Raw genomic sequence first — 17245 nt, forward strand, 5'->3', positions numbered from 1 at the left:
CAAAGCGTTTGGTATCTTACATTATATTCAATTCGAATAAGCTTCCGATGTATTTTTACTTCGTTTGTATTTTTAGATGACTATGAACGTTACGGAAAATTATCTCACATGCTTTATGTTGAATGAGAAACATTGAATGACCCGTTTTGCTTTCCCTACGTTGAAATGATATAATGTCGGCGGCAACAGCCTTCTTCCACGCCGGAAGCTGAAACTTGTATCATTCTGGATTAATGATAATTGAATGTCTCAAATGTATACATAGCCCACAAGGCGACGTCAGAAACCATCAGGGGAGAACGCCGCATAAAAACCAAACGTGCGTGCGCGTCTCCACTCTGAAGAACCGTATCGGAGAATCACGGCAAGCATTTCGTTGAAGAGCTGCTTCGTAAGAGAGCCGAGAAATGGCAGCGTCGTTGCAAGTATTTATCAACACTCTGATAGTGCATTTACTTCCGGGTGTAGGCCGGTATTACCTCGCTAAATTCACTTGACATTCGTTTTCCACATCGAAGACTCGTACGATATAATCCACTGTAAGATGACACAATTAGAAAGTATATTTAATTTCTGGACTCCAAGAACGGCGTTCTTCACATAAGTAACACCTGTTTGTGTGTGCATTCGGGAGGACGACGGTGCAATCCCGCGCCCGGCCATCCTGATTTAGGTTTTCAGTGATTTCCCTAAATCGCCTCAGACAAATGCCGGGATGGTTCCTTAGAAAGGGCACGACCGATTTCCTTCCCCATCCTTCCCTAATCCGAGCTTATGCTCCGTCTCTAATGACATCGTTGTCGACTGGACGTTAAAACAGTAATCTCCTCCTCCTCTGTTTGTGTGTTTAAAGTTGCGTTTTGAGGCTCAGGTAACACCGCAGTGACTATAGTCCGTCTCTTGCTGCCAGTGTGTCGTTAGCTCAGAGGTTCCCTTGTGCGTTGCAGTGCTCCTACTATATGACATAGCAGTTCCAATCACGGTAGAAGCCGCTGCCTACAACCTTTTATTTTCCATTTTAATTAATGGAGTTGCAAACTGCTAGTAAAAATTCCTTATACGAAATCTGAAGAATGCCTTTAAACATCAGTCTTCGTCCGATCTCGACTTAGTAAATTAAGTTAATATCATGGATGTCTGCTTTGCAAATGCCAAAGTGCTTCATGTAAAATAGATCCTGAAAATATTCAAACCGACTGTCAACGATATAAATTTGAGCTTTGTTCGTCATATAGGTCTAACATGTCGGAAGGTTGTTTATGAAGTGCACATGTTGATTAATATAGTTCCCCCTCTTCTAAATTTTTGCAATAGCATTTAACTGTAGACGTTTGCTGACACCGGCGTTAGCAATTCCTTTCCGTTCTCTGAAACCTCCAGAACGACAAATTTTTCTGGTTTAAATCTGATGACCTTAACTATCACTTCCGATCAACATTAAATACTTCATGAACTCATACATGGAACTCCAAATGTGCAGTGTTCCTGCACTGCTACAGAGCATGCATTGCAAGGTATTTACACAGTTTATCGCATAGACTTACCATAAAGAATGAAACAAGAACTGTAATACGCTTCACACCACAGACGCTCACTCTGGCTTGACGAAAACATCCGAACATTGACCAAAAGTTGCACAAATAATTGCGTTTGAAAGGAAAAGAAACGAGGTATGAAGCATTTATAAATTCATCGAATGTAGTGAGGTGGTTTAATTTCGTCCCAGTCTATAAAATTAATTTCGGGCCATGCTCAGCTCTTGCCGATTAATGTAATATAATACCCGCCTACTAATCAGGGCGTCTGTCTCCGTTGCTTTTGAGCGTGAATGGAAATTGTAGAAATTTTCTGTGAAGCAACATTTAATAATAAAGCGTTTTAAATCATCAAAAGCGATGAGCGGTAGCAGGCGCTTTCGATAAAGAACGGGTTAGTGCAGCCCCACTGCTGTCGCCACGGCCGCTGCCGGTAGCCAGCCAGTGGATCCCGGAGCTTTGCCGTATACGGCGTCCAGAGGAGGACAGTCTGCAGGAAATCTGCCGCAAAATCGATACTGGATAAAATTTTGATATCGGTGTGTCAGAAAGCGAAATAGATTGAATCTGTGCTACCATTACATTCACGTCTTCAGCATTCAGACAGAAGAGGCTATAAAAATATTTTATGCCAGCTGCTCTCGATCCACTGACATTATGAACAGAAACAACACACGCTACCGCTAGACCACAGGGGTAATCAGGCTAGGGTTTCTCTATCATGGGACAAGTTTTCCTCCAGGAAGTGCCGCAGTTTACAATGTTGCCAGATTGTGCAGATAACCGGGCTTACAGAATTAGCGAGTTGGCCAGTTTTTTTTTCCCATGTCGCGATCGGCGCGGACTTAGCCTCTGAAGCGGCCAGTTTTTTTGTCCCATGTCGCGATCGGCGCGGACTTGGCCTCTGAAGCGGCCGGCCGCCGGTCGAGTTTTATGTCAAAGAGTGTACCTTCTACCACTTAACTGCGAGCAGCCAGTGTTAGACATGTGACCGCAGCGTGTCAACGTTGTTGTCTCAAAAACAGCAATGTAGCAACACCTATAAATCAGCTGTTCACGACATTGTCCAGGATGTTTTCGAAGAAGAGAAAAATGTGTGTAAAATTTATCACACCTTTACTCTCTCTTCTCTCTCTCTCTCTCCCGTAAGGGAGAAAATGAAATAAAAAAATAAATTAAACAAAAAAAGGCCGGGACCCTGCCGCGACTTGGATGGGGAAACACGTACAATTCTTTTCTGGAAGACGTCATCATGGGTGACGAGATTTAGATATGGCGTTATCGATACGAACATACCATAAGACCACAAAGTACAGAAATTCACATGAAAGGTTGACGATTTGGCGACAAAACCGGTATAAAGGTGTAAGCCAACGAGGCGCCCGTGTTGAACAACGTTCCAAAGAACGACTTTTGTGACAGTTTTACATGGTTGTATAAACATTCTCTGCGTTGTAGTCAAATAGGCCTATGTAGAACACCTGAACCAAAAAAAACTACCATCTTAACATTTCTCCATTTTTTTAAGCCAGTTTCAAATCTTTTTGGACTGACGGGGTATGTTCATTTTAAGTAATTCTCTTACTTCCAGTTGTAGTTAGTGTGAAGAATGGCAGCTAGCTCTAAATGTAGAAAAATGTAAATTAATGCAGATGAGTAGGGAAAAGAAACTCTTGATGTTAGAGTACAGCATTAATACTGTTTGAGTGGTCAGGATCCGCACAAAGTCGGATTATAGGAAGACATCGAAGCATTTCAGAGGCGCGCTGCTGTATTTGTTACCGGCAGGTTCGAACACCATACCAAGAATTACGTAGATGCTTCGGGAACTGAAATGGAAGTCTTTGGAGAGCAAACGATGTTCTTTTCATGGAGCACTATTGAGAAAATTTAGCGAACCGCCATTTGAGGCTAACTTAGAACAATTCAGATGCCGCCAACATAAATATCGCGTAAGGAGAACGAAGATAAGATCAGAGAGGTTGGTGCTCCTACGTTAAGACATACACAGTCGTTTTCCTCTCGCTCTATTTGCTATTGAAACAGGAAAGAAAATGACTAGTAGGGTCCCTCCGGCACGCAACATACGGTGGCTTGCGGAATATGTACACTACTGGCCATTAAAATTGCTACAACAAGAAGAAATGCAGATGATAAACGGGTATTCATTGGACAAATATATTATACTAGAACTGACATGTGATTACATTTTCACGCAATTTGGGTGCATAGATCCTGAGAAATCAGTACCCAGAACAACCACCTCTGGCCGTAATAACGGCCTTGATACGCCTGGGCATTGAGTCAAACAGAGCTCGGATGGCATGTACAGGTACAGCTGCCCATGCAGCTTCAACACGATACCACAGTTCATCACGAGTAGTGACTGGCGTATTGTGACGAGCCAGTTGCTCGGCCACCATTGACCAGACGTTTTCAGTTGGTGAGAGATCTGGAGAATGTGCTGGCCAGGGCAGTAGTCGAACATTTTCTGTATCCAGAAAGGCCCGCACAGGACCTGCAACATGCAGTCGTGCATTAAACTGCTGAAATGTAGGGTTTCGCAGTGATCGAATGAAGGGTAGAGCCACGGGTCCTACCACATCTGAAATGTAACGTCCACTCTTCAAAGTGCCGTCAATGCGAACAAGAGGTGACCGAGACGTGTGACCAATGGCACCCCATACCATCACGACGAGTGATACGCCAGTATGGCGATGACGAATACACGCTTATTATGTGCGTTCACCGCGATGTCGCCAAACACGGATGCGACCATCATGATGCTGTAAACAGAACCTGGATTCGTCCGAAAAAATGACGTTTTGCATTCGTGCACCCAGGCTCGTCGTTGAGTACACCATCGCGGGCGCTCCTGTCTGTGATGCAGCATCAGGGGTAACCGCAGCCATGGTCTCCGAGCTGATAGACCATGCTGCTGCAAAGGTCGTCGAACTGTTCGTGCATATGCTTGTTGTCTTGCAAATGTCCCCATCTGTTGACTCAGGGATCGAGACGTGGCTGCACGATCCCTTACAGCCGTGCGGATAAGATGCTTGTCATCTCGACTGCTAGTGATACTAGGCCGTTGGGATCCAGCACAGCGCTCCGTATTACCCTCCTGAACCCACCGATCGCATATTCTGCTGGCAGTCATTGGATCTCGACCAACGCCAGCAGCAATGTCGTGATACAATAAACCGCAATCGCGATAGGCTACAATCCGACCTTTATCAAAGTCGGAAACGTGATGGTACGCATTTCTCCTCCTTACACGAGGCATCACAACAACGTTTCACCAGGCAACGCCGGTCAGCTGCTGTTTGTGTATGAGAAATCGGTTGGAAACTTGCCTCATGTCAGCACGTTGTAGGTGTCGTCACCGGCGCCAACCATGTGTGAATGCACTGAAAAGCTGATCATTTGCATATCATAGCATCTTCTTCCTGTCGGTTAAATTTCGCCTCTGTAGCACGTCATCTTCGTGGTGTAGCAACTTTAATGGACAGTAATGTATGTAAATGCATATGTAGTGTAGAACACTTTGGCCTAGCATGCCCACCGCAAGATGTGCCGCCGGTTTTCCTGGTAATGTTGTGTGTAGTCAGTTATTCCCACTACAGGTACTGCGCTTCCATTCCCGCCGACGGTTAGAAGCTAACTACGTTCCCACTCTTTCGTGACTAGTGAAATATTCAGAGTCGCCTTTCTCGTCGGCGCACTCAGAAATGGACGTTTGTCTCTCGCGAACGGGGACCTCCCCTGTCGTTAAAAGCATTTGAGGCACGTGGCCCAGCGAAAGGTCACGGCCCACGCTAACTGCAGCCCCTATTTTAATATCGCGGACTGTCCCGGCGGACGACTTTGCTATTTTATCCAGCTGCAGTAAAGGCAGGCGACGGCGTCGACGGTGCGCTGAATGTTTCATCAAGTGCGACGCGCCCGAGGCCGCGTCCCGTGGCAAGCGAGGACCGGTCGCTGCGCCCGACGTGGGGATTAAGATATCAGCCCAAACGCTGCGCGCGGCGCCGCAGCGTATCGTATCGGCGTCTGCCCCGGCCTTCTCTGCTTTACGACTGCACCCGCCCCCCCCCCCTCCCCCGCCCCTCACCCTTGCAGCTGTTTTTACGACACCGCGGCCGTCCTCCGCGAGTCCATGCCGCAAGCTGTTCCCGGAAACGACGCGCGCTTTGCAGGTAAGGTGCCAAACGCTTTTAGGATACCGCTTTTAAAGCGAAACGCCAGTTGACTGCCTCCCCGGTGGAATCAGAGCTATCTTACGCCTTTGCCTCTCGTTCTTCGCATATAACGCGTCGCTGCTTAGCATCTCGGCAGCTCTTGTATGTATCAACATCCTGCCCGCCAGTGAAACCTGAGATTGCCAGCTAGACTCCCTATCCGTTATGCCCGACTACACCGCGAGAATACCTCTCTGATGGCAGCTCGATAACTTCGACTCCATCCGGGAGATGGCGATAAACGTCTATGGCCTTAGCACGCCATCCCCACTAAGCTGGTGTGATGGTCGTAGTAAGGCGGAAATCGGAGCGGAATAAACTCATACGCCCTGAGAATGTGGGATGGGTACGATAGAGCCAGCCTGAAAATAAGCTGTGATAGGGTCAATATTCAGCCTCTGCCACTGGACTGATACGCCGCACCGTACGCTTGGCCATATCGGGAACTGCACTACTGCTTGTAAAAAGTGAAACACCAAGACCAAGAGACGCGACCACAATTAAATTTATTTCACCGGCAATGGGCATGATACTACGCAAATGATTAGCATTACCGGCTTGTAAATGCACTGCGACTGGGAAATTCAGTACGGAGTGGCGCTATCACGTGCTGCAGTCTGAGCCACTAGATGTCGTGGCACACAGTCAAAGAGCGAGTGAATGTGCTGCTGGGGAACATTCTGTCAAGCGGTCTGTACGCTCGTCGACAAAGCATCAACGGTGGCTGCAGTAGGACCTGAACGAACAAGTTGTCGTTTTTGTGGCATTGTGATGCGTGCTTGCTTATTGGCTTTGAACATAGATCTAGTTATCACCATGTAAATAAGCAATTGACAGTTTCTCCACAAAGTAAGTCCTACAAAAGTGACTATTAAATTTTACACGCGCAAAAAAGGTTAATGTGCTAATGCTGTTAATGTACACTTTACAATGTGATACAAACGCAGTACATAGATAACACATAAAATATTGTCTTACTATATCTACTGAAATACTGGAATTCTAGTAAAAGTAATGTAACAACACTATTTATACTTAGAAAATGCATACGTGAAAGGTCACTACATTGCATAAATGCTCTAGAAAGCTAGTAATTCAAATGTTCTGGCCTTTTTGAAGTTTCTGCTCGGCTGCTGGGACGGCGTACTCGTTCTCTTCACAAGATACTCTCGCACGTTCCGTTAGCATGAGACGTACAAAGGGCCATAATGTAGTTACTCTATAAAACTAGACATATATACACACAATGAAGCATTAATTACTAATGTACTAACATAGTTATATTGCAGATTCACTGTGAGTGTTCATGTACTGTTGTATCAAGATCGTGTCCTGTCACGGTCGCCATATATAAAGGCTCCTTTGAAAAAAAAATTAAAAAAAAAAGCGCTTACTACTACTACTAGACTAATTACTGTTTAGCTCTACAGGACCTTTATACTGAAATGTTTCCCACACCACCTTGTATTGTCTTTCTATGTGTGCGAGTAACTGTATGTTCACTGTTGCGAGTAAATGCATACAGCGTAGACAGGGCGATGTATGAAACTGATAGCGATTATACGCTTCCGCTGTTGTAGAAATCTGCTCCAGATGCTGCAGATACCGTGTTGAGCTGAAAGTGGTAACCAAAGTACGGAGAAATATTCTTCGGTGCTCTGTTGCATAGCAATCAGATTGCTTTCAGTTCTGAGAAATGTTCAGATACTATTGTGGATTTGAATGATCCGAAGAAAACATCGAACTATTTCGCTAGAACTGAACGCTCCCGTCGGAACTATTCTCAAGCTGGTATTTATTATTAAATCACAATAGAAGTATACGGTGGGTGTAGAATATCACGTACCTTCTTGAAATGAACAATATTTTATTGTTCTATTAACTGATTTCCTTACATATACACATATATTTTACAACGTGTATCAAAAACTCGCAATGGCGTCGGTTTTTACATCACAAGAATGGCTCTCTTCTCGTAAAAATTACTCTTAATAAGAACAAAAGCTTTATATCCTAAGAATAATTATGTGAGCGCTGACCGCCACAGAGTAATAAACAATATCTTTGTCTCTCTCTCTCTCTCGCACTGTCACAGCAAGTTACGCTGCCTGATACATCATATTGTCCAACCATACTCCAGAAATGTTCGATGGGCGAAATGTCAAGCGCATTGGCAGGCCAGGGAAGCTGTGCTACCTGTCGTTCTTCGAAGAACGCTAGCACATCCTCGCCGCATGTGGCCAGGCGTTATCCTACTGAGATATGGCTTGGGGAACGGCCTGAACGAGGGGCAGTGCCTCGGGCTATAAAACCTCCCCGATGTAGCGGTAGCTGTTCAGACTGCACTAGAGACGTAGAAGGCGAGGTCGCGTTTTATAGGCAATGGCGGCCCCCACGGTCACATTTGACTTTTGTCCTCTTGGCCACTCATCAGTACAACCACCATTCACCACGGCGGTGTCGAACTCGTACGCGGTCATCACTGTAGGACAAGTTGAAGTGGCACTCGTCCGGAAACACTACATTTTGCCACTCGGCACGCCAGAGTCGGCGTTCGCGAGCCAGTTGCCGTCTGTGGCATTGGTGGCTTCTGATCAATGGCATGCGCGCCACCAGACCATCACGCAGGAGACATCGTCGAACCGTCGACGCAGTCATGTCCAGACCCATTGCAGCGCTCCAACGTCGTACCAACACTTTGGACGGAACTCTTCTGTGCATTGCAGCAAAGCGAACAAGATAGCGGTCATTTCGCGTTGTGATCACACTGAGTCCTGCTGTGTACAGCCCTCACCACTGATTCCCCTTACGCCTCACTATTGAAGCAGCGTGCCTGGTACGAGCCGCAGTGTGACAGAACGACAGACCCACTTCCCAGAGACCAGTCATCCCACCCCGTTCGAACGCACTCACATGCCGATATTCCATGCTGTGATGTTGGCGAGTCATAAATGGCACTTGGTCACACATTTCCACTTCGTATGAAGGCTCCGCACCGATTGAGCACTACGTAACACAAAAGAGGGCGCTGTTGAGCCTAAGCGCAAACCACCTCTCTGCCATTTAAATCTCTTATTATGGTTCTGATGTTCTACACGTCCTCTTATCGAGGCGTGTTGCAAACCATCGCTTCTGAAAATAACACGATGACCCTTCCGTTATTTGTACTCACAGTCATATAAAACTTAGGCGGAGAAATAAGCGCCATTTGACTGTATGGTATGCTTTAATACACGATCTAGATTTCAGCTATGGGCCATTTTCAAGTTTTACGAACATCAAAAATCATCTGAGTTGTGTGGAACACAACTATTTATTTTAACGATGGCTTACCTTTCACACAACTCAGATGATTTTTGACGTTTATAACACTCGAAAATGGCCTAAGGCTGAAATCTAGACCATGTAATGAAGCATGTCATACAGTCAAATGGCTGTTATATCTTTCCGTAAGTAGTGTAACTCAATCACGTTCCTAGGTACAGCGACACCAGTTCAAAGTAGTTTTTATGCTGCAGTCCAAGCACAGAAAATGGTCGAGAAAAATGCCTTCGCAGGCAATCAAGCAACGTCATTACATTTACTGACGACGAGAAGGTGAAAGGAGTGATAGAACTGAAAAATCGTGCAAGTGAAATGTGAAATCTGAGTAAGTAGATGGCACGGAAATTACTGCGGAACGGAGATTCAGGTCCATACCCGATGCAAGAAGAAGCAAAGTGCACACAAATATTCCCCTAACGATACGCATAAATTTCTTATTAGGCTGCAATTTCTGTAATATTACGAGTAATAGAAATAAATACGATTTTGAGAAAACGTCGCAGAGTTTGTAGCACAGAAGTTGCTTCTAGGTGTGAGGTAAGTCTTCGTTGCTCATTTCTTTGATAATTCTTCCTCTTCTTTTCGGTGATGTTTCATATTTATCATTATTTGATAACAAGCTGGCTGAAGTTCATTATGTACAATGGACTAAGATGTCACTATTAGTCTATTATGAGGGCCGATCAACAATGATGGGGACTGTTTTTTTCACTGATGTTTATTACTCTATTTCATTGTTTACGTGATCTCTTTCGAAGTACTCCCCTCCTACTTGAATGCACTTTTTATAGCATCTCGAACACATGGTGCAGGCCGTTCTTCGCCAGGTCCTCGAAATTGCCTGCTTCAGAGTTCTCAAATCGAATGCACAGCCTTTAGTGATGGTAGTATAAATAAAATCACGAAGTGTAAGATCAAGGCTATAAGGTGGATGTGGTGCACAACTAATGTTGACTTGATTTGCGACGTGAGAAAGCGCATTGTCATGATGAAGTCGCCACCCAGTCGGGGGAAGTTCTTGTCGTTTCGTTGCAGTGTGCTTCCTTAGTTTATCTAGTGCCAAATTTAGTATGCTGGTAAATCACAGCATGAAAGTAAGGTGTGCCACCCAACGGGCACACGTATGGCTCTGAGCAATATGGGACTTAACTTCCTAGGTCATCAGTCCTTTAGAACTTAGAACTACTTAAACCTAACTAACCAAAGGACATCACACACACCCATGTTCGAGGCAGGATTCGAACCTGCAACCGTAGTGGTCACGCGGTTCCATACTGTAGCGCCCAGAACCACTCGGCCACCCCGGTCGGCGGCACAAGTATGGGTCATATGGAGATGATCATGCATAATAGTAAAGACACTGCCGTATGAAATTCTCAACACCTCACTGAGGTCACCTAATGTTATTTGCCTATCCTTATGGACAATCACAGCCGCTGTGTTGGTGTAGATTTCAATCCTAGCAAAATGAGACACACCAGCCCCACCTTGCTTAACACAGACACGTCGGCCTTCTTTCACGTCCTTGAACCACCTAAACACTTTTTTACGAGGTAGTGCATCTTCGCGGTACGCTTGTTGCAGCTTTTCGTAAGGTTCTGTAATTGTGTTATTTCAATCAGTGGCAGTCAGTCTTGGCGTTAAGTTTCAATAAAAATCTTACTTAAAGAATATGGTAAGTAATTGTTATTATGTGCTTCAAATTGCTGTAACGATGCTTTATAATTTCACGAAGTAAACTTACTTCGCTACCTTGTAAGGTACTATTACTGTGAAACAATTGGGAGTTAGAAAATTTTACTTGGAAAAAAGATACAAAAGTAGGCAGCAGGTGAAAAAGTTTGTCTATCCCTCGTTTAAACGAGCACAGAATTTTATTGCGCCGTACTGCTCTTATAGAGTCACTTCCATTGTTTGGTATGCGAAATGCGAAGAGCGCCTATAAAATAAAGCGGTACTAGCAACTTACAGATACGAGAGTGCTGCCGCCTATGGTCATCATTCAGAAAACCCGATCTTTTGAAATATGCTACAGGCAAAAGTATTCTTTATTGATTAGCCCTCGTATATACTTTGTCGCAGCTGGTCGTCTCGCGGTTAGCGTTTCTGGTTCTCGATCACGGGGTCCGGGATTTTCTACGCTCCGAACTGAGTGTGTGTGTGTGTGTGTGTGTGTGTGTGTGTGTGTGAGTCGCACCAGGCGGCCAATCTCCCCAGAATACTGGTCTCTCCAGAAGTGGACACCCTGGCAATAATTCCATACGCACATTTGATATGCTTTTTCGAAAGGGATTACTGAATTAGGGCAACAAGATCATGCCGCGAGGATCGAATAAAACCTCAGCTTTCTTGAGTGCCAATCTCGGGAAACATTCCCTACTTGAGAATTACTGTTCAATATTCTTCCGATACGCGACCATAAAATCCAGTACACTTCCTGGCGTTGTTTCGATCATTTACTCCGATCGATTGTTCGCGATGGACCAAATCTGTGGACACAGCTTTAACGACTGTCCCGCTGACGCGTCCTCGAAAACAAGCATCTGTAGATCTCTTTGTTTAGCCACGGATGCTAACCACCCCCTGTCGTACCTCACACAATGTGTGTTTCTTCTCGGACCGATACATGCAGCAACGGTAACCGCATGTATGTTAAAGAAGTAACTCTGAGAAAAGTTGTTCTAAATGGCTCTGAGCACTATGGGACTCAACATCTTAGGTCATAAGTCCCCTAGAACTTAGAACTACTTAAACCTAACTAACCTAAGGACATCACACACACCCATGCCCGAGGCAGGATTCGAACCTGCGACCGTAGCAGTCCCGCGGTTCCGGACTGCAGCGCCAGAACCGCTAGACCACCGCGGCCGGCCAGAAAAGTTGTTCTGCCTGTGAGATCAAGTCTAACAAGGTGTCGGTATAAACCACAGTTTCGATAAATACATAAAACAGTGTACTTTCACAAGAAAACTAGGTATCAAAATTAAAGTGGCCACTGCTTTATTCAGACGAGATATGGATTCGTGCACTTTACACTGTGCTTAAATGTTGTCGCCCGCATCTCGTGGTCGTGCGGTAGCGTTCTCGCTTCCCACGCCCGGGTTCCCGGGTTCGATTCCCGGCGGGGTCAGGGATTTTCTCTGCCTCGTGATGGCTGGGTGTTGTGTGCTGTCCTTAGGTTAGTTAGGTTTAAGTAGTTCTAAGTTCTAGGGGACTTATGACCACAGCAGTTGAGTCCCATAGTGCTCAGAGCCATTTGAACCATTTTTAAATGTTGTCATAAGGAGAGTAGACGAGGAGCATTGTCAAGCGCACTGTCAATCAGTGTTTAACCGTTGTGCTAAGCAGATCATTGCCGTACACAAATGTGACATGTGGCAGCGCTTCGTTTGTACGAATAGGGGAGAGTCCGCTATTGCTACCTCCCCTTCCCCCTCCACAGGAGCAAACACGACAGAGATGCCACACTGCCCAGGTCTTCTGTTCGTTTTACCAAGTAGCACATTATCCACAAGGCTAGCTCCCATCATCAGAAGTGACAAGATGAGAAATTAAGCTAGTCCGGCAAATGCATAACACAAAGTAAGTCACAGGTGACAACTTTTAAATCCTAGTAACGCAACCCAAGGACAACACACATTTCCATGTACGAGCAGTCTATATTTCACGTATTACAAGTACCCCATGTAAACTGTCGCAAAGAAACGTAACGGCACGCAAAAAAGATTCCAGTGTAGTACCAAAAATTGTCACCGGTGGCCTAACATCTGTATGCATATGTGGTAGTACAAAAGGCATTCAATAAGTAGGAAAACGCACTTTTTTCAGAAACCACGTGGGTTTTATTCCGTGTTCTAATATACCACGTTATTTCCGACATGTTTGGCTACAGAACCCTATTTTTTCAATACAACGACCTTACGCTACCTTACTTGCAGCGTTTGCTTTGTCAGTTTGGTACCACTCTACTGGTCGACGTCGGAACCAACGTTATGCTGATCAGTAGCCTCCCATCATCCACGTAGTGCTTCCCGTGGAGTTGCCTCCTTCATTGCGTCAACCAGATGGATGTCGGAAGGTGCGCTGTAAGGTGGATCACAAAGAACAGACCAATGAAATTTTGTGACGATGTCCAATACAAACTGTCACCATCAGCCTCGTAGCGCGCTAGTAATTCCGTACAGATGGGCCTTCGTTGCTAATTGTGGTCTTCTGTTAGGCAACGAGGAAACCACCGGGCACACACCATTGAGTACATCAGCTGATGGACGAGTGTGACAGTACTGCCAACAGAGACGTGCACTTTACGTCGAGGTGTCTTATTGTGATCCGTTGGTCACGTCCAGTGAGAGTGTCGGCACGTTCCAACATTGCGGGAGTCACAGCCGTGTTCGGCCGGACGGCACGCGGGAGTGTGGACAGGTTTGATTCGACCTTCTTGCGATGATGATAGACGCATAGCCCAACGACTCACCGTGCTTTCGTTCACTGCCAGGTCTCCGTAGACATTCTTCAAGCGCCTGTGAACAACTGCGATGCTCTGGTTTTCCGCCAAAAGAAATTCAATGACAGCTGCCTGCTTGGAACTCACCTCCGTTACAGATGCCATTTTCAAGCCTACGTACAGCGCCGCCGCCTATCGGAACTTCACGGAACTATAGAGGCTGAAGCGGGAGTATTCCACGAAGCCTCACAACAAATTTCACATTTTTTCAACCGAAATTTGTTAGAAAGAAAATTCCTCCTCGTAGTTTAATTAATCACTGTACTTGAGGAGGGAAGGCTGCCTTCTGAAACATGTAGAACTGGAAATAAAGTAATTCAGTGGCAGAGGCATTCAAGAGGCAATCCTTTTGTCTCAGAGGTCTACCTTCAACAATACATCCTCAGTTCTATGCATGTTTTAGTACGATATGGGAATCAATCGGACCAGGTTTGTGATTGGATTCAGGATTTCCTAGAAGAAAGAACACAACATGTCATTCTTAACGGTTCAAAATCTGCAGATGTAGAGGTAATTTCGGGAGTACCGCAAGGAAGCGTGATAGGACCTTTATTGTTTACAATATACATAAATGACTTAGTTGACAACATCGGTAGCTCCGTGAGGCTATTTGCAGATGACACGGTTGTCTACAAGAAAGTAGCAACATCAGAAGACTCGTACGTACTCCAGGAAGACCTGCAGAGGATTAATGCATGGTGCGACAGCTGGCAGCTTTCCCTAAACGTAGATAAATGTAATATAATGCGCATACATAGGGGCAGAAATCCATTCCAGTACGATTATGCCATAGGTGGTAAATCATTGGAAGCGGTAACGACCGTAAAATACTTAGGAGTTACTATCCGGAGCGATCTGAAGTGGAATGATCACATAAAACAAATAGTGGGAAAAGCAGGCGCCAGGTTGAGATTCATAGGAAGAATTCTAAGAAAATGTGACTCATCGACGAAAGAAGTAGCTTACAAAACGCTTGTTCGTCCGATTCTTGAGTATTGCTCATCAGTATGGGACCCTTACCAGGTTGGATTAATAGAAGAGATAGACATGATCCAGCGAAAAGCAGCGCGATTCGTCATGGGGACATTTAGTCAGCGCGAGAGCGTTACGGAGATGCTGAACAAGCTCCAGTGGCGGACACTTCAAGAAAGGCGTTACGCAATACGGAGAGGTTTATTATCGAAATTACGAGAGAGCACATTCCGGGAAGAGATGGGCAACATATTACTACCGCCCACATATATCTCGCGTAATGATCACAACGAAAAGATCCGAGAAATTAGAGCAAATACGGAGACTTACAAGCAGTCGTTCTTCCCACGCACAATTCGTGAATGGAACAGGGAAGGGGGGATCAGATAGTGGTACAATAAGTACCCTCCGCCACACACCGTAAGGTGGCTCGCGGAGTATAGATGTAGATGTAGATGTAGAATTACTGAAAACTGTGCTGCTGGAGAACATTACTCTATGACTCTTAAACGTGGACCTTCGCAAAATTTCTGAGCGGATTAGAAGTATTTGAAATGACGTGCCGAAGGAAGGTGTTCGAAACTTAAGCGAGAATATGTGGAATGAATAATACTAAAAATAACAGAGAAAGAAAGAAGCCTATCGACAACACCTGTAAGAAGAAGGACTAGTATACTAGATCCACAGTAAGTTAATTAAATGAAGAAAATGAACTTCCGTATGGGACCAGTAGGGAAAGAACCATTGCAGCATACAATCCTATTTCTCATTGCACTGTGCTGAACTGTTTTGGATCAAATCTTAAATCTTTCCACAGTGCCTTTCACAATCAGGACGCAAAAGATAATGCTGCTCAGGTATTGTTCGTCGGATATAGACGTTAAATTCTGTCTTGTCGCTATTCGAGGTCCTGCGTTGTCTCCAGCTACGATAATGAAAGTATTGAGTCAATATAGGGAGAATATTTATCCCCTCCATATCAAGGTAGTGACAGATTCTGGAGTGCTAACGACGAGGAAATGAAAGATTATTAGGTAGTACTGTTTATTGGATGTTCATTGTGTGAGGACACTAAACTCTACGACCTCCTTGGAGCTCTTCGACAGCAGCTGTCATTGCGCTGTCATTGGATTTCGTCCTCTTCTTTTCTTTCATCCACCGGCACGCATCCCGAAACTGCTCAAGATCTCTTAAACTCCTATTACCTCCCGCTGCTTTAATTACTATTATCAACACATTGTGACTCTCCTCCAAAACTCACAGATTTTGTATTGAATTAGGTATGTATGGTTCCTCTTCATTTTTCGAGTTTCTAGCCGAGCTCAAACATCTGCGCAGAAGTTTTAGCTAGTCCGAATTTATTGCTCCATTTTTTTTTAAATTTAATCTTTTGATTATCATAAAATTTTGAATCAATGTGTGTGTGTGTGTGTGGGGGGGGGGGGGGGGTGTAAGAGAGATTTGTTATCTAATTTTCTTTGTCTATATACCTGTGCCCAAATGGAAGAGGGAGTGACTGAAGAACGTGCTGAGCGAGTGAGAATCTTTCACGTGAGACCCCAAGAAATGAGTTCGGAAGGCTAGTCTTGAATTAGCAATTGCAATGACGTCTGTATAAAGATTTTTAACGGGAGGCTAATAAATACTTCCTTATCGTCTGCAGCTGTTACAAGCGCTAAGGCCTTTGCACTACGGTTTGCGTCACAACTTTGCAAACTAAATGCTGCTACATGTCGAAGAAGGTTTTATCGATCGTTTCGTCTTCAGTGACGAATCGACATTTCACCTAAGTGAAAGTGTGAACACATAATGTGCGCATCTGCTGGTTAGAAAATTCCCACGACATGGTACATTTGCAACCAGACTCCCCTAAATGGAATGTCTTTTGTGCCAAATGCCGGCAGAAACTTTATGTACCTATCTTTTTCGGTGAATCAACTGTATCTAGTGTATCACATTTTGATGCGCTAGAATTATGGGTCTTTCCTCAATTGGGAGAAGCTGAACCACAGAACTTTATTTGGCAGCTAGATGGTGCGCCGTCTCACTGGCGTAACTCAGTACCTGATTGGTTAAACGACGCTGTACCCGACCGCTGATTTTTCGCAAGGGGTCTCGGATGACGGAGCTTGTTTTGCATGACCTCCATGTTCACACACGATCCGACGCCATTCGATCTTTAGCACTTGGTCTGCCCAACTTTAGGAACAGCATTACTGCAACAATTACTCAGGGCACACTGATGAAGGTTTGAGAAGAACCGACGTATCGTCTCGATGTGTGACGAATGGTGCTCCTATCGAACATTTGTATGAAAAACTGTTTAAGTTGCTCTCTCATTTTAGCCGGCCGCAGTGGACGAGCAGTTCTAGGCGCTTCAGTCTGAAACCGCGCGACCGCTACGGTCGTAGGTTCGAATCTGCCTCGGGCATGGATGTGTGTGATGGCCTTAGGTTAGTTAGGTTTAAGTAGTTCTAAGTTCTAGGGGACTGATGACCTCAGATGTTAAGTCCCGTAGTGCTTAGAGCCATTGGTTTTTTTCTCTCATTTCCTGTATTACTGTATTATATACAGATGTTAAGTTGTATGTAATGAGTGCTACAACGTCTTAAAACCCTATATTCATTTCGAAACACGCTGTACAACTATGGAATAACAGACATCGGCAGACG

This window comes from Schistocerca cancellata, chromosome 1 (genome assembly GCF_023864275.1).
Source record: "Schistocerca cancellata isolate TAMUIC-IGC-003103 chromosome 1, iqSchCanc2.1, whole genome shotgun sequence".
In the NCBI taxonomy this organism is placed as follows: Eukaryota; Metazoa; Arthropoda; class Insecta; order Orthoptera; family Acrididae; genus Schistocerca; species Schistocerca cancellata.